General features: G+C 40.4%; 1 long non-coding RNA gene across 1 annotated transcript; it reads right to left on the reverse strand.

Moving 5' to 3' along the window:
• Positions 1-20,408: 20,408 nt before the first annotated feature.
• LOC133985178 (uncharacterized) lies at positions 20,409-22,067 on the reverse strand. The gene is made up of 3 exons (XR_009925440.1): positions 22,048-22,067; positions 21,677-21,792; positions 20,409-20,924 (listed from the first exon to the last, which is right to left on the reverse strand). It is a non-coding gene; the product is annotated as an uncharacterized LOC133985178 (long non-coding RNA).
• Between the last annotated feature and the right edge of the window lie 3,299 nt (positions 22,068-25,366).

Below are 25,366 nucleotides of genomic sequence, written 5' to 3' on the forward strand. Positions count from 1 at the left end.
CTGCCTCGACCGGTTGGGGTAGAGAGGAGAGAGAGGAAGAATAGGAGAGAGAGAGAAGCACATTGAAAATCAACATTGAAGCTAGTAGGTCCAAGACTGGAATCTGTCTTCCGGACGTCTACAGGTTTTGTCTTAATGGAGAGTTCGGACGAGCAGAAATGTGATGCCATGGAATTAGAGCTTCTAGTGGAAGAAATTAACAAACGTATTGAGTTATAGCAAAGACATATTACCATAACCAAATATATTCCACTCCATAAATATTAACACGGGTGGAAAAGTACCAGAATACAGATAATATCTGCCCTTCAAAAGGTATTATTTATAGACGCGTTACCGTCAGCAACAATGCGTGTGCTAAATAACATATTTGCATTTTTTCCTCCCTGACTTTTGCACACTGGGGTTAAGACACTCCTTTTTGCATATTCATTATGGCAAACACACTAAATGGACACCACCTATTATTACCCTGCACATTTGAAAGACATAAGCCTCAGTGTGCTGCGTTAGTAGATCAGCTTGCACAACTTTTAGTAAATCAGACCCCAAGTAGGTAGAAGACTAGTTGAAGCCTTTAATAACCCCCCTACCAAGGAGGGGTAGGGGAGAGGTCATAAGGCTCTGTGATAAGGAAACAGTCTAAAGCAGCAGTCACCAACCCTGCTCCTGGATTCTATTATCAAGCAGCTGAAGCTTATTTAAGGCTTGATAACAAGTTAATTAGAAACAGATGTGTTGGAGTAGAGAGATACTGAGAACATTAGTAGGTCTCCAGCTGACTACTGCTCTGGTAAAACTTTAAAGTGTCTAACTTATTCCATTAGTGGAGGTATTATTCATGTCTGCTGGAGACCACAGATGACGGTTTATAAAAGCGTCTGTGTGTTCATCTCTCCGTACGGTTGTAGCTTCAAATTGAATCTGCAGGTTACAGTTTTTGCCTCTCTCCTGTGTCGCTGTTAGTACTCTGACATCTGCTTTATTTTACCCCAGTGATCACTTTCAGTTGTATTGGGAGTCATGTTATATTACTGCAGATGAAAAACACTTTATGCTACTGCTTCAATTTAGCTTTTATTATCAGCAATTTTGTTTTATTAGAGAGATCACTCACAGTCCAGGTTTGCAAGAGTACATAAATCACATTTACATGAATACATAATAATATAGAAATGACTTAAATATGAGCTTTTAAGCCTCCTCTAAATACAACTTCCATTTGCATTTTTGTGTTACATGTTCATCTTTCCATTGTGCAGATTTCATAAATAATTTTAACTAACTATGGAGCTTTTCTGGTTTCCACAGGAGTTATTTATAATGGAGAGAATGCCGGGGCCAATGGTGTCAATAACATCTTTGAATAGTATTGTAATAGAGGAGGTTCAGAGGAGGTATGCTGTCAGGATGAGCATCGGTCAGGATGTATGGAAACAAGACCATGAAACTTGTCTTCACTCAAGAGGTTTATTACAATAATGTAGACTGTGGCAGTGAATGAAAAGGGGAAAGAAAAGACACACATGGGTCTCAATATCTGAAAGAAAACAAGATCACACCATCCTTATGTCTTTTGAAGGGTAAATTAGGTTTCAATTAAACTAAATGTACATAGGACAAAATGTGGACTAAATGCAACCTCTTACCAGATATGCCGGCCCATGTGAAGGTGAAAGAGTGAGTGGGAAGGAGGGCTGGCTTTAAATAAGGCTTGAGTGTACAGGTGAAGTCAATCATCATAATCAGAGGGTAAACCAACCAACCAATCAGTGAGAAGGAAAGGAGACATTAGTGAATCTTTACTACAAGTATAGTGGGAATAATGTCGACTGAACAGGTGGAGGTCTTCAAAGAGGAAATAATAACATGATGAGGTTCTGCTTGACTCACAGTGTAGAAAGTATTTAGAGCTGCAGTGTTCTCAGAAGAGATGGATAGACGAGGAACAGATGGAGCAGATGGTTTCTGGTTGCAACCACTTCCAATAAGTAATATCCTCACGATGTATCTGTCTGCCTGAATATGCTGTGTTACATTACTCATATACATTGTTGGAGCTATTATGAACAATTTATAGTACGTGAAATGTGTTTATCCGTTTAACAGCTGTGACATTGATGGTTAGTACATCCTGCTGCTTTTTAAAATCAGGACAAGCTCTTACTCAGTTATTGTTTTGTATTGGATGCAAGTCGGTCAAACAGATTCCAGTTGAGTCATCATGATTATTATCTCTGAGCGGAAAACTAAAGCTGTAAATAAACACAACAGCTCTGATAGCAAGGCATTAAAATAAAGGCGTAGGTCTGAGGTCTAGTGGTGATGACCTGTAATGATTAATATCACTTCTGTAGATAAAGTCCAGATGTTTAAGTGTGGTGGAAGCGGCATGAACTTACAGGATATCTTTATAATCCAGTGTGGAGGCAGTTTTCTGTAAAGAGTTTGTTCTGTATGTTCGACATGAATTATGTAGTACGATCTGCTGTTTAAACAAAGTCTGAAGTATTTATATCTATTAGTGGAAGGTGCATAAATAGCTGTGCCTTGTAATCCCATGTAGTCTTAATGTTTGACATGACTCATCAATCAAATATATTAGAACTAGGGCTGTCAATCAAGTAAAATATTTAATTGTGATTAATTGCATTACTGTCTATAGTTACCATAAAGAGACTGTGACAACCCATCAACACCAGCTATCTTATTAACTTGACTATGATTGTTAATTGCTTGTTAAACCATTAGTTTACCAGTAATCACATGCAGATGCATACTATCCCAGGTTTGTTCGCTGAATGTAAATTGTAACCAAATATAATGCGAAACACAAACTTTTGGTTACAGACATGTATTTATAAGTTCATTACTGTTTATTGGTTTTAGTTCTGAGTTTCATCAGTTATGCATTGTCTTTCTTTGTTACTTACTTACCATGTGCTTAACAAACAAAAGGAAGAACTGTCCACCTATTTAGTATTTATACACTGGTGATGTCAGTGGGTTGGACTAAGTATGAGGGGGTTTATTTTATTCAGTTAAAGGTTTAGAGATGTAGGTTTAGAGGAGCTCAGAGGATGATTGTGTAGCTGTGTGCACACGTTCATGCCTTCGTTGTGTATCTTGATTTAAACCAGTTTGTTTCTGATTGTTTGTATTCTTTTCATTTTTTGGACACACGTTCTTTTTGTTGTTACACCAGACTGAATAAATCAACTTTTACTCATTCAAACAACCGTCTGAGTCTGCCTGCCTTACACCTTCCTTGTCACTTGAGCAGCACTAAATCCATTTTCCATTACTGCTGATCTTGGATACCGCAGTTAAGTATTTCATTGAAGCAGTGAAACTTATAATGTAATAACCACTGACATGCTGCTGAGGTGGTACAAATGTTGTACTTGTATATAAATGAGGCCGACTTGCTGTTCAGACTGCTAATGAACGGCATCATTCATCAGTCTGACCCTGCAGCAGCATTGAGAGAAGGAAAAAGAAAAAAAGAGAGGCAGGAGAGAGAGAAGTACTGTGAGACAGAAAAAGAGGAGGAGAGGGTGTTTGTATTGTGTTCAGTGTGTGTGTCATGATAATCATTGTGTTTAGAGAACAGTTTCCAGCTGTTTCCAGTTAAAGTTATTTCAATGGAAGCCGGATTGAGGATATGAGGCCAGTTAGGAAACATAACATAAGTTATTGTCCCTGTGGAGAAATAAAAATTAAAAGAAAGTACTGTAAAAAAGAAGCACCAGTGTATAAGACTCAGTCTATTTTGCGGAGTCTCATGCTGAGAAAAATGCTTTTCTACTTAAAACGTGTTTATTTGAAACACAATTAAAACACACAATACACATTATATCTGAAACAATGTGTCGGGTTAATGGTTAATGGTCCGGTAATGATCTGCTTAACTGAACTGGACCGGTATATTAAACCAGACCGGGTTCAGGTTAGGCTGAGTTTCAATTAAACCTTTTAAAAGAACACAGTAACTTTACATATTTAATACAGTGTGTAGCTGTGTGCTTACTTGAGTCATAGCTTCATCACAGCAACAAACTGAATCAAATTCTGGGTAAAATTTAGGAGGCAGGAACTTTACAGGAACTTCCTCTCAGTCATTGTCTCCATCACAGAGTAGGACCTTGATAGGACCAACCGGGCTCTGCAACCGTTCATAGGCATTTAATTTGCCCCTTTCTGTTGACTCACACACACACATCCCACTTTGAGTATACCCAGTCAACCTCAAGCTGCACCCAGGAACCCTTCAGGGCTGCATGGAGTACCTGTCCCGAGGCAGGGACTCGTTTTCCACCCTGTAAAAGTTCTGGGAGTCTTTCAGGGGAGGTTCCTGCTGTGGAGACGCGACAATGGTCACGGCCCAAGGCTGCAGTAGTACCCTCAGGGGCCCTGGGCACTGGAGCTCATGTCCCCTTAAACAACTTTTATTTTATACTGGACCCTGGACACTTGCTGAGATTGCCCTTATGGCAGATCCAGCATTGGTTATACTATGTGTGGCATAAGGAACACAAAGGTAGACCTTCATCAGTCAGACCTGAAGCAGCATTGAAAGCTGAAGGGAAAAAGAAAAAAAAAGAGGGTTATGGGACAGAGAGAGAGGGATGAGGTAGTACTGTGAGACAGAGAAAGGAGAAAAAGAGGAGGAGAGGGTGTTTGCGTTGTGTGTCATGCTTATTGTCTTTGTAACTGTCTTTTTTGGAGTCCAACGGTCCCTTCTAGTGAGTATTTGATACCTTTTCCATGATTATAAAAATGTGACTCATTGACCTGTCTATGTGTATGTTTGCCTATGTTTCCTTCTGTATGTTTTGTATTCTATAATAGATACCGTTCAATAAAAATTAAGTATTAAATAGTACAGAGCCGGCTGTAGGCGGGAATGAGAGCTGATGCTCTGTCTGCAGCTGTGGTCGAGCGAGTTACGGATGGAATGAAAAGAGGAGAGAGTGCTGGCACTGAGAAAGCAAACAAATGAACCCACATCTCCACACAGCCACTCAACCCTGCAGCGCTTGGCCTTATTTAACCAGGTTAGTCCCATTGAGATGAAGGATCTCTTTTATGAGGGAGTCCTGGCCGAGACAGCAGCAGCACAGTTACAAAAAAGAACCAGACCACAAATTAATTAGCTGCATTAAAAACATACTTGTATAAAACACTTGCAAATTAACAGTCTGGACTTCAAAGTTTTCACAAGAGCTTTGAATTCGGTTAAGGTTTTGAAGTTGTTCCAAGCATTAGGAGCCGAACATCTGAAAGCTTTCTTTCCCAGTTCAGATCTTACTTTGGGAACAGAATAAGTAGGCTGTTCCCCACTGTTTTATTTGCCAAATGTTTGATCTTGCTGATTTTATGACAAACTTAATACACATGATTTCGTCTCTGTGGTGAATTCATCACTAACATATTTCCTTTTTTTCCCCATGTGTTGGAACTGAAGGTTACCTCACTCTGGCGCAGACAAGCACATTACTAATGTAGCACCCGTCCCATGTAGCTAAGTAGTTATTAACAGAATAACAAGGGTTGTAGTACTATGGGCGTGCTGCTAATATGTAAAATGTAAATTTGTGCAAACGCCCACATTTCAAACACAATACAGTCTCACTGTAGCTGCACATTTATCACAGCTGGTCAAATGGAACAAGTTCAAATCACAATGATGTCTTCTCTGTGTTTTCTGATGGGGGACTGGAAACCCCGTCTTTCCTTTTGGCTTAAAAAAAACCAGACCGATGACACACTTATTACCATCCCCTCACAGAGATTCTAGAAGAGTTAAAGTATAAATTGAGCTTTGTTTTGTGAAGGCTGGGTACAAGCAGCACTCTGGCTGGTATTTTGCTGACTTTGACACTTTTCCCGTCTGTGATTTATTTTGTGACCAGTGGCAGAGCGCAGGCATGTGAGAGGCTCATTGAAATGTCGCAACCTTTTCTCAACTACTCGTCTATAAACTCGAGTATATAATTTATACACAACTATCTCTGTTGGAGTTGAAGCTCATCAATTGTGTTACGTTTTCAGGACCTAAAAACCAAAACAGATTTATTCCACAGTTTTGCAGTATCTTCTTACAGGATTGTTCAAAGTTAAGTCCTAATCAGGAAAAATAAAACTGTGTGGCTCGGTCCTTAACTCGCTTCAACTAAACACCTCTGTGTGCAGCGCCGACTGTCTTAAAGCAGCAGTAACAACTCTCCCAGCAAAGCTTCATTTATTGAACTGAGACATATAAACCATAATTTGGCTTCCACAATCCCAATTCTAGAAGTTATTTATAACATAGAACACAGAACATGAGGGAAATAGGGTATCACAGATCTTTTTAATTCCTCGTTGGATACATCTGATCTAATTTATGTCCTCTAACCAAGCTGGAAGTTGTGCAGCGCATAGAGCATGAGGTCCAGCTCCAGAATTGATTTATGAGTTTTGAAGTAATGTTTAGTCATGATGATGAGAGGCTATTTCCACCACAACTCCAATGTATCTTATCTCATAAATGATCAAATAGTCAAGTTCTTGTTAAACAGCAGTGTTTGCACTTTCTAGATGATTGTTAAAGGAACAACTGTGCACTCAGCACGGCGCTCTGGCTGCAGATTCACTACCATCACACTACCATCACACTCCTGCAGTGAGAAGCTTCTCACACATAATTATAAAGCAGCTGTGGACAGAAGACACTATAACAATCACCCACATTCATTTACAGATCAATACAGATGATTTCACCACATTAAACGTTATTTTCTGTGCTGCTTTTGGTTGGATAGTATTTCATTTAAATAAATAAATATTTCAAGCATTTTCAGCACATTCACAGCAAGTATTTAGTCAGTGAATCTTTATTTATATAGCAACAAAGTCATTTCAAGGCACATTACACATAGAGCAGGTCTAGATTGTACTTAATTAATACTTTAATTCGAAGAGACCCAACATTCCTACATCAGCAACACATGGTGACAGCCGCAAGGGAAATATTTATTCATTCAGTCTGTCTTTTGGTTAAACAAAATGGTGTAAATGACATAAAACGATTATGGGCCCTGTAGGCGCAGATTTGTCTTAAGTCTCATGTGTGCTGCAGCTGCTGGTTATTTAGTTTGACCACAGGAAATGAAACACATTCCAGTTTGGTTACATATCAGAAAATCCCTCTCTCTTTTCTCTCGGGGTTAAATGTTCAGAATGACTCTTTTTTTCTGATTTTTTGGTATACTTCACCATTTGGAGTTGGTGTAATTTCAATGACAGAAAACCACAAAATACTCTTTACGAGTTGGCTGAACAGTCGTGTTTAAGTATGCATAACACGGAGATAGTAAAGATGATGGTTTTGCCAACCCTGAGTTTGTCACTGACCATAATTATACGTGATTATGTCTCTCTGCAGATGCTTCCCAGAAGACCTCAGCTGGTCAATGTCTTCTGAACCTAGGCTCAGAGAACTGAAATCTGTTTCTTTTCTCGGCTCGGATGCGTCACTCTGTCAACAGATCCGACTCTTTTATCTTCTGACCGGTGTCAGGAGTCCCAGTTCTGACCTCCATGATGTCGTACTGCATCGGACTCCATTAGGTCTGACTTCAACTGACCCCCACTATTCTCTCTCTCTCTCTCTCTCTCTCTCTCTCTCTCTCTCTCTGTCTCTCTCTCTCTCTCTCTCTCTCTCTCTCTCTCTCTCTCTGTCTCTCTCTCTCTCTCTCTCTCTCTCTCTCTCTCTCTCTCTCTCTCTCTCTCTCTCTCTCTCTCTCTCTCTCTCTCTCTCTGTGTCTTTCTTTCTTAAAAAAAAATCAGTCTGGTGTCAGGAACAGAGTCCCAGTTGAGCTGACCTCCATGATGTCTTACTGCATCTGACCTCATGATGTCTTACTTCAACTGACCCCCACTATTTCTTTCTCTCTCTCTCTCTCTCCTCTCTCTCTCTCTGATCTCTCTCTCTCTCGATCTCTCTCTCTCTCTCTCTCTCTCTCTCTCTCTCTCTCTCTCTCTCTCTCTCTCTCTTCTCTCTCTCTCTCTCTCTCTCTCTCTCTCTCTCTCTCTCTCTCTCTCTCTCTCTCTCTCTCTCTCTCTCTCTCTCTCTCTCTCTCTCTCTCTCTCTCTGTGTCTTTCTTCTTAAAAAAAAAAATCAGTCTGGTGTCAGGAACAGAGTCCAGTTCTGACCTCCATGATGTCTTACTGCATCTGACCTCCATGATGTCTTACTTCCACTATTTCTCTCTCTCTCTCTCTGAGTGAGTAACGTTTGATTGATGTGGCAGAACTCTCACACCCTTACTCATCAGCTCGCTCCGTTCAAACATGCAAAATGTGTTCTCTGTTCACAACTCCGCCTAAGGAGCTTTTGTGGCTGTAGCAGCAACACTTTATAAAGCTCTGCCTTCATCCCTGTGGTCTGTTTAATACATTTGAGAGAAACAAAAGAGGTTTTGTAGCATTCATAGCAGAACATTTTTTAGTAGTTTATTTTTTTCCTCCTGTTTTATTATATTTCAATATTGCAATAATGCTCTATTTTGAGCCATTGCAACACAATCTCGTTCTGATGTGCACTGTATGGTGTATAGTCTGAATAAACAATAATATCCATCCAACCATCCTCGCCCCCTGCTAGCCACTCTAACTACATGGTCGGCCATAAAGTTGAAATCAAATATTTTTTACTTCTTCTCAAAATTGTATTGATCAATGTCATTGCACCGGGTCAAAGGTGATTACTGATGTGTATAAATAGAAAATAAAATGAGGAATGTGTCTGACCCAGGCGGGGAGTTCCGGTCCTCTGAAATGAGGCCAACGCGGAAGTAACTTCAAACTGCATTCTATCAAAAGGCCACCAGGGGGCGACCGTTTTGGTGTCAAAAGGACTTCCGTCTCTATACAAGTCAATGGAGAATTCACCAACTTCTCACTTGATTTCTAACCTCAGTAAACGTTTTCAAAATGTATTTATGGTCTCAATCGCTAGTTTAAAGCCTTCTTCAATGCAGTATGATGACAAAGCAGGGTATGAATTAGGGCGTGGCTACGTCCTGATTGAAAGGGTTGATTGGTTCACAGGTTCAGGAGGGCACCTCATGCCCCTCCTGATGCCCATATAAGTAGAATCCGTGTTTTTATTTTTCCCGGCATGCACCGGAAATTTTCAAGATGGCGCTGCCCAGATCCGATACTATTGGCCTCCGAGCAGCAGTCCACAAACCAATGGGTGATGTCACGGATTTTACGTCCATTTCTTATATACAGTCTATGGTCTGAAAACAAAATTATTCCTACTTTATGGGCGACTGTGTACTTTTTAGACAGCAGCTGGTGGCCTTGACTCTTTCACTGCTCATATGGACACCTGACTTCTGCTTTAAGACCTAGATGTCTTCATTGTGTGAAATAATGAAGGTTTTGTATAATAATGAGATAAAGTCATATGTTGCTATTACGAGAAAACTGTCATATTAAAACAGAGCAATTTGGTATCTTATAATGATAATGATGATGATTAAACTGGCAGTAATACACTATGATATTTTTTATTACACTGAGACACATTTCTCTTCACAATAAACTTTTTAATAATAATGAAGTAATTGTAATGTCATTTTTCTTTCCTGACTGAAAGAATTAATCACGTACTGTTTTTCTTACAGATTGCCCTGAACCTCCCTCTGATGGTAAATGTCATTTACATGTATTCTCTACAGTTTTCACACCAGAGCTTTAAACTCAGTAGAACAGTAGAAGCTCTTGTGTGTTTACACTTTTGTGGGAAAACCTATCAGGACACTTAAGTAGAAACACTCCATTATAAACACAAGTTAGAGTACAAAATACTAATTTAATAGAAAATAAAACCAGTTTCATCCTCCTCTCTCCAAACACTGTCTGAGGTCATTCATGTTCCCTCTATGTCTGATAGATGCACCTCAATCGGAGCCACCTGTTGTAATCATCATCATCCTCATCATCTCCGTCCTGCTCCTCTTCCTCATCTTCATCGGGTTGGTTTGTTACAGACGCTACATATCCAGAAGCTGAGCAGGTAGGTGCTTAAACGTCATTAATTATTAGCTGAGCAACAGGGACAGCAGTTTGGTAATCACCTCGAAATCTCTTAACAGCTCATTTTTATGGCGTTGTATGGAGTTCATTTTACAACAGTGTCTCAAAACAGTCAGGAGCCAAAATGAACATAGTGTGTGTTTTTCTTGCTGTAATCATTCCTCAATCTCAATCAATCAATCTTTATATGTATAGCGCCAAATCACAACAAAGTCATCTCAAGGCACTTTACACATAGAGCAGGTTCTAAACCGTACTCTTCAGGTTTTAATTTTAAAGAGACCCAACATTCCCACATGAGCAGCACATAGCGACAGTGGCAAGAAAAAAAGGAAGAAACCTCAGAACCAGACTCAAAGTGAGAGAACATCTGCCTTGACCGGTTGGAGTAGAGAGGAGAGAGAGGAAGGATAGGAGAGAGAAGCACATTGAAGGTCCGGGACTGGAATCTGTCATCCGGACGTCTACAGACCCAGGTTACCTGTGAGCTGGAACTAACTATGAGCTTTATCAAAAAGGAAGGTTTTAAGCCTACTTTTAAAAGTAGAGAGGGTGTCTGCCCTCTGGACCCAATCTGGGAGATGGTTCCACAGGAGAGGAGCCTGAGAACTGAAAGATCTGCCTCCCATTCTACTTTTAAAGATACTAGAAACCACAAGTAAGCCTGCATGCTGGGAGCGCAGTGTTCTGGTAGGTACATAAGCTCTTTAAGATATGATGGAGCCTGATCATTAAGAGCTTTGAAAGTGAGGAGAAGGATTTTGAATTCTATTTTAGATTTTACAGGAAGTTCTAGTTTATTTCTAGTTTTTGTCAGAACGCGTGCAGCTGCATTCTGGACCAGTTGGAGAGTCTTTAGAGATTTGTTAGGACAGCCTGATAATAATGAATTACAATAATCCAGCCTAGAAGTAACAAATGCATGGACTAGTTTTTCAGCAGCATTTTGAGACAGGATATGTCAGATTTGTTTAAATATTATGCAGATGAAAAAAGGCAGTCTTTGAAATTGTTTTTATTTGTTCATACTGACCATTAGAAGATCCCTTCTTAATGTTTACAATGGAAGTGATGGAGGACTAAATCCACAGTCCTTCTGTGTATTTAAAAGTTGAAAAAGTTTTTTTCCAGCTTCTTATCTGAAGCTAATATGTCAAGGGAAGGGAGGGTAAAGAAGGGAAGGAGAAGGAAAGGAAGGAGAAGGGAAAGAAAAGAAGGGGAGAGAAGGAAAAGAAGGGAAGGGAAGGGAAAGAAGGGGAGGGAAGGGAAAGAAGGGAAGGAGAAGGAAAGGGAAGGGAAAGAAAAGAAGGGAAGGGAAAGAAGGAAAAGAAAAGAAGGGGAAGGGAAAGAAAGGAAGGGGAAAAAATGAAGGAGCAAGATGAGTCAAATCAAGTCTTCTATGTTCCAAAGTTAGTGGTTTTAGTCCCTCTTTTTGTTACTGTACTTTCACCACAGCTCAACAGGGAAACACCAAGACTGTGTGTTGTGTAGGTGACCATAGAAACCTCAAACTACATATATGTGGTGGGAACGTAATTCCTATGAAGCAACACAAACACAAAGACGTGCTGAAAACAAACGTCTCGGAGCACGAGCTGCACGTATCTTTTATTAATCCTCCTGAACACACCCAATAACCAAACACACACACACCTCTACACAAACCCAGCTGCTGCAGAATAACCACACACACACACACACACACACACACACACACACACACACACACACACACACACACACACACACACACACACACACACACACAAACACACATCAGGCTGCTCAGTTATAACTTGATATTCTTCCATTTGGGCTCATCGTCGCCTCTTTCATGTTTCACCCTTGACACACATTGCAGTGCAGTGCTGTGTAACATTAAGAGAAGAGTTATAGTTATAGCATCATATCATTCAGGGTCTGTAACGTAAATATCCAGAATGCCTCCCTCCTTTTTAATAACAAGTCATGGTCTCTACACCTAGATGGATATTCAAAATCAATGTATGAGTTGCTCGATTGGCTCAAAATCAAATCGATAAATGTAAACTAAGTCAAGACCTGTAAAGCTGCTCATACAGCCGGTCCCAATGACTACTGATAATTGTGTTGATCAGAGTTGATGATCTCAGTCAGGATTTCATGATAACATGTTAAAGAAAGGAATCTCAGCACTTCTGTAGTCAGTCTGTTAACAAAACAACTCCTTCTCCCCTCTGATCATGGGATTTCCTGTTGTTATCATTCTGTTTCAGATTTCCATGATTACGTAAATATCAAAGTTGTGACATTGTATATATGTTTTTCAGAAACAAAAACAAACCTTTTAAAGACGAAGTTGACTCATCGCTCAAGCTGCTGTGACTCGCAGAGATGGAGGCTGATATCAGCAGAAGTGCCAAGTGTTAAACTGTGCTGACTGCCTCATTTATTTTTCATAAAATAAAAGTTACATTTTTAATATCTGGTATTGTGGCTTTTTTTGACTCATTTTTTTCTAAAAACTATGGGTCTGATTTACTAAAGGTTTGTGTGTGTAAAACCAAGTGTAAAATAATATCCAGCTGATCTACTAACGCGATAATACACACTGTCTATTTAGTACGTTTGTCATAATGAATATGTAATATGGGGCGTTTTTACCCCAGTGTGCAAAATACAGGGAGGAGAAAATGTCCTGCCGTTACTATGGAGACGAGGAGACGGTGACACAGTAACCCTAACCCACAGAACAGGTTTCTTTCCCACTTGTATTAATATTGGAATGGAACATTTTTGGTGTCACTATCAGCATTGACAGCTTTGTAACAAATATTCTTACCTGAGTTATAATAACCTGAGTTATTTCAGGTAATGTTTTTTTGCTGTAACTCTTCATGTTTAACTTGTTTCACTAGAACAGGCATGTCCAAACTACTCCATAAAGGGTCGTGTTCCTGCAGGCTTTTGTTCCAACCAATTAAAAACACATAATTTCACCAAACCACTGCCTGTAGACTGAGATCAGTTGATAAAATGAGTCAAGCCTGATGTGCTCCTGATTGGTTGGAATGAAAACCTGCAGCCACATAAAAGCTTTATGGGATAGTTTGGACATCCCTGCTCTAGAACATCGTCCAAACGCTCCATTAAGACACAAAACCCTCATTTACTGCTGTCTGCACCTGTTGTCAGTGCAGTTATTCTTAGTAGATCACCCGCAAAACACACTAACTAAATGAGCAATCTCACACACAATGTAGTACCCTTTATTTATGATCTTAGTAAATCAGACCCTAAACGTTGTTGAGATTTCTATAAAGCCATCTTTCCTAACAGTTCCGATTCCCCTCTGTCCTCCAGCTGCTATTTACATAAGAATATCTGTATTATTAATGAGCACCTTCACTTGCCAGCCAATTGCAATATGACCTCATGAATAATGCAAATAACTTCACTGCAGCTGTGGCTCAGGAGGTAGAGCCGTCGTCCTCCAAGTGGAAGATTGGCGGTTCGATTCTCGGCTCCTTCTGTCGACATGTCCTTCGGCAAGAAACTTAGGGGTCAGCAATATTGACACTATAAAAGGGACCCAGATTTTTAGTTCTTTGTGTCAGTTATACATAGATTCTGTCTGTGTATGTTGGCTCCGGGTTTTGCTGTCGACAATAAAACTAACTGCATTCAGCTGGACGACTCCTGGTGATTTTTGATTGAATCCTTTTGGAACTTCAACATTTTTTGAACAACGAAATACTTATCAATAATTAGAGACTACAATTGAGTGATAGATGGATGGATGGATGGATGGATGGATGGATGGATGGATGGATGGATGGATGGATGGATGGATGGATGGATGGATGGATGGATGGATAGATGGATAGATAGATAGATAGATAGATAGAAAGTAGTGAGTGTGGCTGATTTAATTTGTAGAGTTTGGTGCAGAAAATAAAAGTCATTGTTTGTGCTGTAATAAGTTTAGTTTTTCAACATCATCTTAGATGAATGAATATAATTATGAAGAAGGGAAAAAAGAAAACATAAGCACAGGTAGGTTCTCATGTACAAATCCAGTTTAATTTCATGTTTACTTTTAAAAATTTGGCCAAAAGCATATCAACCCCATAAAAAATATTTTTATTCAAATTAAGCTAAAAAACATCAAGTGTAGAGGTGAAGAAGGAGGACTTCTACACAGCAGTGACAGAGTCATGTTTCATCTCTCTGATGTTTTCTTCTTCTTCTCTGTGGACACAAAAGAGGTTGTACATTAACTACAATTCATTCAGATTGATGCGATCATAAAGATAAAGCAGAGTAAAAGAGTAGTTCTATGTAAGGCAGAAAATCACCAGACTTATTCTTTAAGGTTTAAACTCTGTCTTACCTTTGTTTGGAAGTTAAGAAATATTTCTTCCATAAGCAGTAAACCACCAGGATGGTGATGATGATGAAGATGGGGATGAGGATGAGGATCAGCCACCATGTCCAAGTCTCTAACAGATTCAGAAGAAACAACAGAGAGAAGTGAGAAGTGAAAAATGACACCAAACATGAGCTGCTGAGTGTTAAACAAATCTGCACAGTTTGATTATTTTCAGCCTCACTTAAAAATCACTGGATTATAAATGTACCCAGTTCAGTTCAACACAACTGTCAGACCCTCTACTCCCCCTCCCTTGGTCTTATGGGTCTATCATTGTGGGAACCAGTTTGGTCGGTTCTCACTCTCTGTTCAGACTTAGCTTTATAGTGAAAGATAGAATTGGGTTTAGCTGTGATGGTTAAGGACACACAAAAGGGGCGTTCACACCAAATGCGTTGAACACAAATTTGTTGCGCGACAAAACAGGAATCTGTTGCGCTATCGGTGGAGTTTGGACGCGTGACCATTTTGTGACCATAATGTATGGTCATCGCGCGAGTAGCGAGCCCGCTCATTTTCACTAGATAACAACAACATTGCTTCTTCAATCATCAACCATGGCTGAGATCACACTTTTCTCTCATATATGGTTCTCTAGAAATGGTTTTGATTGGATTTCCCGGGAATTCCCTTCCTGGGATTAAACCCTAATGCGCACACGGTTACGTACACAACACACAACGCATGTGTCGGAGGAAGCAACCGTGTTTCAGTAGCTACACTTGGGTTTGAGACATTCGTACATTCTTTCAGGTATATTTAGCATTTGGAGGAAACAGAATAAATCCACTTCTGCTGCCATTCTTTGAGCAGCCTGGAGGCTTAAACACAGGAGGCATTTCCCTTTTAAATTGAGCCACATTTGTAAGTAACATGCATTAGAGGGATGAGCAGCAGACCTGAGTATCTGGGTTACACCCATGAAAAATTTGGCAAATCTTTCCAACTAACCAAGAAGCATTGTTACAACAAAGAAATACTCTACCAAACACACATTTCCTTACTTTTTGTGCTATGTTTTATATATGTATAGACATACAGATAGATAGATATATAGATAGAAATAAATGACACTTACCATCAGACAGAAACATTGGGCAGCCTGTAATAAAAAGAGTTCATGGTTAGTGAGGAATAACTGAAAGCTAAAACAGGAACACACACAGGAGAGACACTAAACTCAAACCACAGAGATTCAATCAGAAACCATAAAAGTAATAAAACTATCAGGCTTCTTACCGTCCTTTGAGATTTTGACGTGGTCTACTCCGGCCTCCATAGTGATCTCCACCTTCTCTGTCAGGTTACGGCAGACAGCGTGGACGATCTGGTCCACACACACCAGGCAGCCGGAGTCAGGAGGGGAGATGGAGGAGCAGGTGTGGAGGGGTGTATGTGCTCTCTCCCACAGATTCACATTGTCAGAGTGATCACCGTACAACAAAGAGGCGTTCTCTGCCTGTGGATCAGATGAGCTGTAACAATGGAGGTTCATCTGGAGAAACAGGAGGAGAAAACAGGGAAAAGTCATGAGAAGTGTCTTTTATGATGGTGTTGTTAAAGGTCCCTACCAAAGATTCTCTTCAGGCCGTGCTTAACTGCATGAGTGACATTAAAACATGGATGGATTTAAACTTCTTAAAATGAAATGTTTGGTCGCCCTGAGCTGGTTCAGGTCCTTGCCAGTGATAATTGTTGATAAGCACACATCTGGAAACATGTAGAATAGAAACCCTGTGTAAATCAGGGAGAAGTGTCTTTTATAATATCTGTTAAACTGTTATGTAATAATAATAATAATATTATAGCTAACAGGATGAGCTAAAGACATAAAGGCATATCATACTGGATGGACTATAGTTTAAATAAATCTCCTGTTCCTGTTCTTAATAAGCCCATCTAGAAACCTGAAGAATAGGAACCCTGTATATATCACGATGAAGGATCACAGTTTATAGTCTGTAGATCTGATCTGATGACAGCGGCTGAGGTAAATACCTGCAGGGTGTTTTAAACATCTGTGTCTCTGGCTGAGCAAATTAAAATGAATTCAACGGTTTATCCTTAAAGCTACAGAAAGTTTAATTTGATTACAAATCAGTTTAGATAAGAGTCAAAACAGCAGGAAGAAAATGTGTGAACTCACCTTGTAAAGCAGCGTGTGTGTGTGGTATCCACGGGTGAAATGTGTCAGAGTGTGAGCTCTGCTGCTTTTAATCTTCAGACATGGAGGGAGGAGTGTCTCTCTAAAACAAGACATCACCCACAGGATGCAGGGTTGGAAGAGAGAAAGAGAGAGCTGGGAGTCAGACATCCGTAGAGGGAGGGAGGGCTGGTCGTGTGTGTGTGTGTGTGTGTGTGTGTGTGTGTGTGTGTGTGTGTGTGTGTGTGTGTGTGTGTGTGTGTGTGTGTGTGTGTGTGTGTGTGTGTGTGTGTGTGTGTGTGTGTGTGTGTGTGTGTGTGTGTTTGTGTCTGTTGCACAACCGATCTAAAACCACATCTGTTCTGTGTTTTTTTTGGGACCACAGACCACAGAAAATTAGCCCCAGCACTGAGTGAGGTGAGTCAGCGAGAAAGATGACGTGTAACGATGTAAAGCAGACCCTATTTATAGTAAACAGAAACCTAGTGTATGGAGTTACTTTTGTGTTTTTATTATACAATCAAACAGGATAGGCCTGCAATCAAAAACAGATTTGAGGGCAAAACTATCGCCACTGCTTTCAAAAAATGTTAGTAAAATACATTTCTGTCTTAAAATTTCTGCTCTGAAAGAGAGAACATTAAAGTGAGTCACGGTCACAGGTGGACTGCACATCAGGAGAACCTGGCCTGAACAGTCAACGTCACCAGCCATGATATAGTGAACAAAAATCAGTTGCCGGATGCCCGGACCAATTAAATCCACTGATGTGGTGATGACGGGCAACAGTAGACTACAGTGGAAAAAACCCTCCTGTCTGTCTCTGCTGCACGGAGGATTCAGCTCCGCCCCCTTAGACAGAGGAGAGGAGCAGCTAACGTTATCTATACAACCACTAGTTAAATTACTAGCGCACAAATATTTTTTTCTAGTTATAACCTCTTAATGTTCTTAGAGTGCACCAGAATGATGCATTTGACTTAAAAATGTACAACATTTTCTTCCCAGGGGAGCATGCCAGTTCGCCCCTGGTCACGGTCTGCAGACATTCTGAGGACACAGTACATGCCTGTCCAATGGTGTATAGTCCAGTAATAGAAATTCAAATGTTATTAAATAATGGTCTGATAAAGAAGGATTATGAGGGAAAATTATTAAATGTCTACTTTATTTATGGAGGGTTATAACAGTGAGTGGGTTCATTCACATTTTGAGAGAAGCCAATTGAATCTAATAATGCAATAAATGCAGTGTTAAGGCTATCATTAGAAACATCCACATGAATGTTAAAGTCACCTACTATAATTACTTTATCAGTACTGAGGACTAAATTTGAGAGGGAGGACGGTCTATTACAACAAAGAAAACTGGCTGTAAAGTTTCCCAGGCTGGGTGAGAAAGGCTGAGAACAAGACTTCCAATGCTTTATAACTAGTTCAAAATAGCTGCAACTCCACCTCCTCGGCCGGTGTCTAGAGGGATGTGGAGACGTGGATTGACTGGGAGGAGTGGATTCATTTAGACTGACATATTCTTCCTGGCGCAGCCAAGTTTCAGTAAGACAGAATAAGTCAATTTGATGATCTGATATTATATCATTGATTAAAACACCTTTGGAGGAGAGAGATGTTTAAGATGTTTAAGAGTCCACATGTAATACTCTTATTTTGATGATCTATTACTGAAGTGGTATTAATTTTAATCAGATTTTTCACAGTCTCTATATGTAATTGGGTGGCTAACTGCTCTAGTGGAAGCACAGAGAAGCGTGTAAGACTGCAGCTCTGTCTCCTAATCTGGACTCTGGGTTGTCATGGGTTTGGGTCAATGAATTCGGCCATATTTCTAGATATGAGAGCAGCTCCATCCAAAGTGGGATGTATGCCGTCTCTCCTAATCAAACCAGGTCTTCCCCAAAAAGTTTGCCAATTATCAACAAAACTCACATCAGCTTATCAAAATTAAAGCAAATATTTAGAAACAAGACTTCAACTTCTACTGACTTCTACTGACTTGTGCTGACTTCAACTGGCTACTGCACTAGCAGTATCAACAAGTGTGGAGAGATTGGGGGTGGGGAGGCCTATAAGATCAGATCAGATATTCCTCTATCTGTCCCACCATGGGGAAATTTACATTATTGCAGCAGCAAAATGGACAGTACAGACAGAAAGAGCAGAAAGAATAAAGAACAATAAATAATAAGTAGAAAAGCATGGAGCCAATCCCAGTTGTCATTGGGTAAGTGGCGGGGGAAACCATTGACAGGTCGCAAGTCCATCGCAGGGCTGTGGTGTTTGGGCTGCTATTGGATCCCAGCACCTCCACCCGTTACAGAGCCTGGCCACCCTAACTATGAACTTCATCAGAAAGGAAAGTCTGGAAAGGGCAAATAAAACCCCAGACAACATTCTTCTCTTATTGCAGCGCTACTTGGTTTCAGCTCTAAAAGACAGATATTTAAATGAACCATGACCGTGTTTATGGCATGGACCACAGATAACCTGAGGAAAATCATTCACCCAGAAAGTCATACGTTCCCCTGTGCATAGGTATTTTATTTTCCAAGTATTTACCAGTTAAGAGACATAGCATTGTCTAGGGAAGAAGTTTTTCAGCATGACAAAGCCCCCACTCCCATCTGCATGCTTTGATCCGAGCTCTGGGAAATAGCACAAATATTTTTGTTAGTAATGAGGATACACCTCCTTCACTACATGTTCAAATAGGTCATAATGGTGGGAACCTACCCTTTTAATCTGGCTGTCAATTGAACTCTGTCAATTGGCTTTTATTTTACGTTTTAGCTTGTTTTACTACTTAGATTATTATTTTTTTAATTATATTTAATCATGATTGTTTTCTTCATTTTGTATGTCTTAGTTTACGTCATCACTTTTACCCTTTTAGTTGTTTTATTATTTCATTTTCCTCTTATCTTTTTTTCCCTTTTAATACCCACTGCTAGCATTTCTGTTGTTTTTAAAAATTATACCGTGACATTATTTTATTATTTTCTTTATATATGTCAAAGTGCAAAGTACTTTATTTGTCATTGTTACAAGAATAACGTCTCATCTCTAGAAAATAGGCTATAAAGGTAAGACATTTGCAATACTAAGTAAATAAATAGACAAGACTAAATTCAATAAAGGGCAATAAAAACACCCCATAAAAGATGGCTGATTCCACCACCATAGCCAGATCTACCATACAGCCGGTCTGTTCAAGTGCCAAATAAAAGGGGCGCTCCATGATGGGAGAAAGAAACAAAAGTGGACGATGTCATTCAGCCATTTTTTAAAGCAGGGAGGGGAGACAGACTTCCACTCTCTCAAGATAATAACCCTTTTTATCAACGATCATATCAAACATGAGGGCTTGTTGTAATGTAGAGGGGGAGAGTGAAAAAGCAACCCAATATCACAAAAAGACCATCAGGCTAACTAACTGTCTGTTGTCACTATGCAGCTTAAAAATGTACCATAGCACTTTTTAATTTAACTTTGCTTGTTGATTGTTGTAGCCATAAATACATCAGTAACTTTTGAGTTAAAGTAAAACACAGACAGGTATTGTTAAGTTTAGTCAGACTTTATTGGTTTGAGATTCATAAGTCGAGCATTTTTCTTTTCTTTGCTTCTTACCAAAGTGGCGTCTGTAGGCCAGAGCAAGTGGAGGGGTGCGAGGGGAGTTAAGTTAAGTATGTTACTGATGTGACCATGTGGCTATTTGGATGTTGGTATGATTGAGTAACTGTATTGTTTACCTGTTAGTGCTAGTTCACTAGAGCCGAGGTGGTAGATTGTGGTAAATGTTACTGTCTTCCTCTCCAATGATCACCTGTCTGCTGTTGCATTTTGCTATTAAAAAGGGTTCTTTTGATTTGGCTAACGTGACTCTTCATGTCTTATCTCTGCATCTCAGCTCGTCCCACTGCAGAGGAGAGAGGAGCTACTCATGAAATACAGTACAGTGCAAAGGTCTAAGGCCACCACTGGCAGTAAAGAACACTTAAAAAGATGTGCACTCCTGTGTAGAGGTGGAGATGGCGGACTGCATTAGGAAAAATACACGCATTCTTTACAACTTCTAAATGGCAGCTTCAGTTTCAGGTTTCTCAGCAGCAGCAGCAGCAGCAGCAGGTATATTCAGGTGGACGGCTTCTTCTTCTTCTTCTTCTTCTTCTTCTTCTTCTTCTTCTTCTTCTTCTTCTTCTTCTTCTTCTTCACTCTGGACTTGATTTGATGACAGCATCAGATCACACCAGGTGGACAACTAAGACATAAGATCAGATATTCCTTTATTAGTCCCACAATGGGGAAATTTGCATTATTACAGCAGCAAGTGGGCAGTAAATAGAATATAAGAGCAGCAATAAGAAAAGAATAAAGAACAATAAATAATAAGTAAATAAGCTGTCGAAGGGACAGATACAGGAAATCTTTCCTGCCTCATGCCATCACACTGGTCATAACTTACAGTCACTGCGCACTTTATTTTCTACACACATCGCACATTTACTTTGCTCCTTCCTCCTTCCCTTCCTTCTTCCTCCCTTCCATCCTTCCTTCTTTCTTCCTCCCTTCCTTCCTTCCTCCCTCCCTCCATCCTTCCTTCCTTCCCTCCCTCCCTCCTTCCTTCCCTCCAACCTTCCTTCCTCCCTTCCTTCCTTCCTCCTTTCCTTCCTTCTTCCTCCCTTTCTTCCTCCTTTCCTTCCTTCTTCCTCCCTTCCATCCTTCCTTCCTTCTTCCTCCCTTCCTTCCTTTCCTTCTTCCTCCCTTCCATCCTTTCCTTCTTCCTCCCTCCCTCCCTCCCTTCCTTCCTTCCTTCCTTCCTTCCTTCCTTCCTTCCTTCCTTCCTTCCTTCCTTCCTTCTTTCTCCCTTCCTTCCTTGACTCTAGGACAACAGGAGGGTTAACTATAAACTTTATCGTAGCAGATGGCATCAGTGCACAGAAACAGTGCAAAATAATAGTTTGCTGCAGCCCTAAAAGTCTGTTAGTTTGGCTGAACATAAGATTTATTTACCTTTGCCATTGTCAGCAATTCAGAAGTTTTGCACCATTTCCTCCAGATGCAGTAAACCATCGGGGCAGCGATGAGGAGGAGGATGGGGATGAAGATCTGCCACCATTCCCAAGTACCTAACAGATTCAGAAGAAACAACAGAGATACATGAGAAAGGAAAAGTCCTGACACAACTGTTGTGACTGAAGGAGACCAAGCTGCTCAACTGGGTTGGTTCCTGCAGAGTCAGTACTTTGAATTGTGCTTAATGGAGATTCAGTAGCACTTTGAACAGTGGCTGAAAGAAAGAAAAGAGTGAGTATCGTTAAGATGTCTCACTCTGTCAAAGTAATCCTTTAATGACGACAGACAAAGATCTAAAAGACACTTACCATCACCAAGAAGCCAGGGACACTCTGCAGGAAACATAAAACAGATACTATCAGTCACCTGCTTCACTGTCTAACATCTCTAAAGAAGCAGCACACTGAATACACACCAAGACATTCATTACAGGAATAAAACTATCAGGCTTCTTACCTACGCCCTTTGAGATTTTGACGTTGGCTCCTCCGGCCTCCATAGTGATCTCCACCTTCTCTGTCAGGTTACGGCAGACAGCGTGGACGATCTGGTCCACACACACCAGGCAGCCGGAGTCAGGACGGGAGATGGAGGAGCAGGTGGGGAGGGGTGTATGCTGATCACCTCTCTGCCACAGACTCACAGTGTCAGAGTGATCACCGTACAACAAAGAGGCGTTCTCTGCCTTTGGATCAGATGAGCCGTAACAATCGAGGTTCATCTGGAGAAACAGGAGGAGAAAACAGGGAAAAGTCATGAGAAGTGTCTTTTATGATGGTGTTGTTAAAGGTCCCTACCAAAGATTCTCTTCAGGCCGTGCTTAACTGCATGAGTGACATTAAAACATGGATGGATTTAAACTTCTTAAAATGAAATGTTTGGTCGCCCTGAGCTGGTTCAGGTCCTTGCCAGTGATAATTGTTGATAAGCACACATCTGGAAACATGTAGAATAGAAACCCTGTGTAAATCAGGGAGAAGTGTCTTTTATAATATCTGTTAAACTGTTATGTAATAATAATAATAATAATATTATAGCTAACAGGATGAGCTAAAGACATAAAGGCATATCATACTGGATGGACTATAGTTTAAATAAATCTCCTGTTCCTGTTCTTAATAAGCCCATCTAGAAACCTGAAGAATAGGAACCCTGTATATATCACGATGAAGGATCACAGTTTATAGTCTGTAGATCTGATCTGATGACAGCGGCTGAGGTAAATACCTGCAGGGTGATTAAACATCTGTGTCTCTGGCTGAGCAAATTAAAATGAATTCAACGGTTTATCCTTAAAGCTACAGAAAGTTTAATTTGATTACAAATCAGTTTAGATAAGAGTCAAAACAGCAGGAAGAAAATGTGTGAACTCACCTTGTAAAGCAGCGTGTGTGTGTGTGGTATCCACGGGTGAAATGTGTCAGAGTGTGAGCTCTGCTGCTTTTAATCTTCAGACATGGAGGGAGGAGTGTCTCTCTAAAACAAGACATCACCCACAGGATGCAGGGTTGGAAGAGAGAAAGAGAGAGCTGGGAGTCAGACATCCGTAGAGGGAGGGAGGGCTGGTCGTGTGTGTGTGTGTGTGTGTGTGTGTGTGTGTGTGTGTGTGTGTGTGTGTGTGTGTGTGTGTGTGTGTGTGTGTGTGTGTGTGTGTGTGTGTGTGTGTTGCACAGTACAACCGATCTAAAACCACATCTGTTCTGTGTTTTTTTTGGGACCACAGACCACAGAAAATTAACCCCAGCACTGAGTGAGGTGAGTCAGCGAGAAACATAACTTGCAACGATGTAAAGCAGACCCTATTTATAGTAAACAGAAACCTAGTGTATGGAGTTACTTTTGTGTTTTTATTATACAATCAAACAGGATAGGCCTGCAATCAAAAACAGATTTGAGGGCAAAACTATCGACACTGCTTTCAAAAAATGTTAGTAAAATACATTTCTGTCTTAAAATTTCTGCTCTGAAAGAGAGAACATTAAAGTGAGTCACGGTCACAGGCGGACTGCACATCAGGAGAACCTGGCCTGAACAGTCAACGTCACCAGCCATGATATAGTGAACAAAAATCAGTTGCCGGATGCCCGGACCAATTAAATCCACTGATGTGGTGATGACGGGCAACAGTAGACTACAGTGGAAAAAACCCTCCTGTCTGTCTCTGCTGCACGGAGGATTCAGCTCCGCCCCCTTAGACAGAGGAGAGGAGCAGCTAACGTTATCTATACAACCACTAGTTAAATTACTAGCGCACAAATATTTTTTTCTAGTTATAACCTCTTAATGTTCTTAGAGTGCACCAGAATGATGCATTTGACTTAAAAATGTTCAACATTTTCTTCCCAGGGGAGCATGCCAGTTCGCCCCTGGTCACGGTCTGCAGACATTCTGAGGACACAGTACATGCCTGTCCAATGGTGTATAGTCCAGTAATAGAAATTCAAATGTTATTAAATAATGGTCTGATAAAGAAGGATTATGAGGGAAAACTATTAAATGTCTACTTTATTTGTGGAGGGTTATAACAGTGAGTGGGTTCATTCACATTTTGAGAGAAGCCAATTGAATCTAATAATGCAATAAATGCAGTGTTAAGGCTATCATTAGAAACATCCACATGAATGTTAAAGTCACCTACTATAATTACTTTATCAGTACTGAGGACTAAATTTGAGAGGGAGGACGGTCTATTACAACAAATAAAACTGGCTGTAAAGTTTCCCAGGCTGGGTGAGAAAGGCTGAGAACAAGACTTCCAATGCTTTATAACTAGTTCAAAATAGCTGCAACTCCACCTCCTCGGCCGGTGTCTCGAGGGATGTGGAGACGTGGATTGACTGGGAGGAGTGGATTCATTTAGACTGACATATTCTTCCTGGCGCAGCCAAGTTTCAGTAAGACAGAATAAGTCAATTTGATGATCTGATATTATATCATTGATTAAAACACCTTTGGAGGAGAGAGATCTAGTGTTTAAGAGTCCACATGTAATACTCTTATTTTGATGATCTATTACTGAAGTGGTATTAATTTTAATCAGATTTTTCACAGTCTCTATATGTAATTGGGTGGGTAACTGCTCTAGTGGAAGCACAGAGAAGCGTGTAAGACTGCAGCTCTGTCTCCTAATCTGGATTCTGGGTTGTCATGGGTTTGGGTCAATGACTTCGGCCATATTTCTAGATATGAGAGCAGCTCCATCCAAAGTGGGATGTATGCCGTCTCTCCTAATCAAACCAGGTCTTCCCCAAAAAGTTTGCCAATTATCAACGAAACTCACATCAGCTTATCAAAATTAAAGCAAATATTTAGAAACAAGACTTCAACTTCTACTGACTTCTACTGACTTGTGCTGACTTCAACTGGCTACTGCACTAGCAGTATCAACAAGTGTGGAGAGATTGGGGGTGGGGAGGCCTATAAGATCAGATCAGATATTCCTCTATCTGTCCCACCATGGGGAAATTTACATTATTGCAGCAGCAAAATGGACAGTACAGACAGAAAGAGCAGAAAGAATAAAGAACAATAAATAATAAGTAGAAAAGCATGGAGCCAATCCCAGTTGTCATTGGGTAAGTGGCGAGGGAAACCATCGACAGGTCGCAAGTCCATCGCAGGGCTGTG

The sequence above is a fragment of the Scomber scombrus genome, chromosome 8, assembly GCF_963691925.1.
Source record: "Scomber scombrus chromosome 8, fScoSco1.1, whole genome shotgun sequence".
NCBI classification, from domain to species: domain Eukaryota; kingdom Metazoa; phylum Chordata; class Actinopteri; order Scombriformes; family Scombridae; genus Scomber; species Scomber scombrus.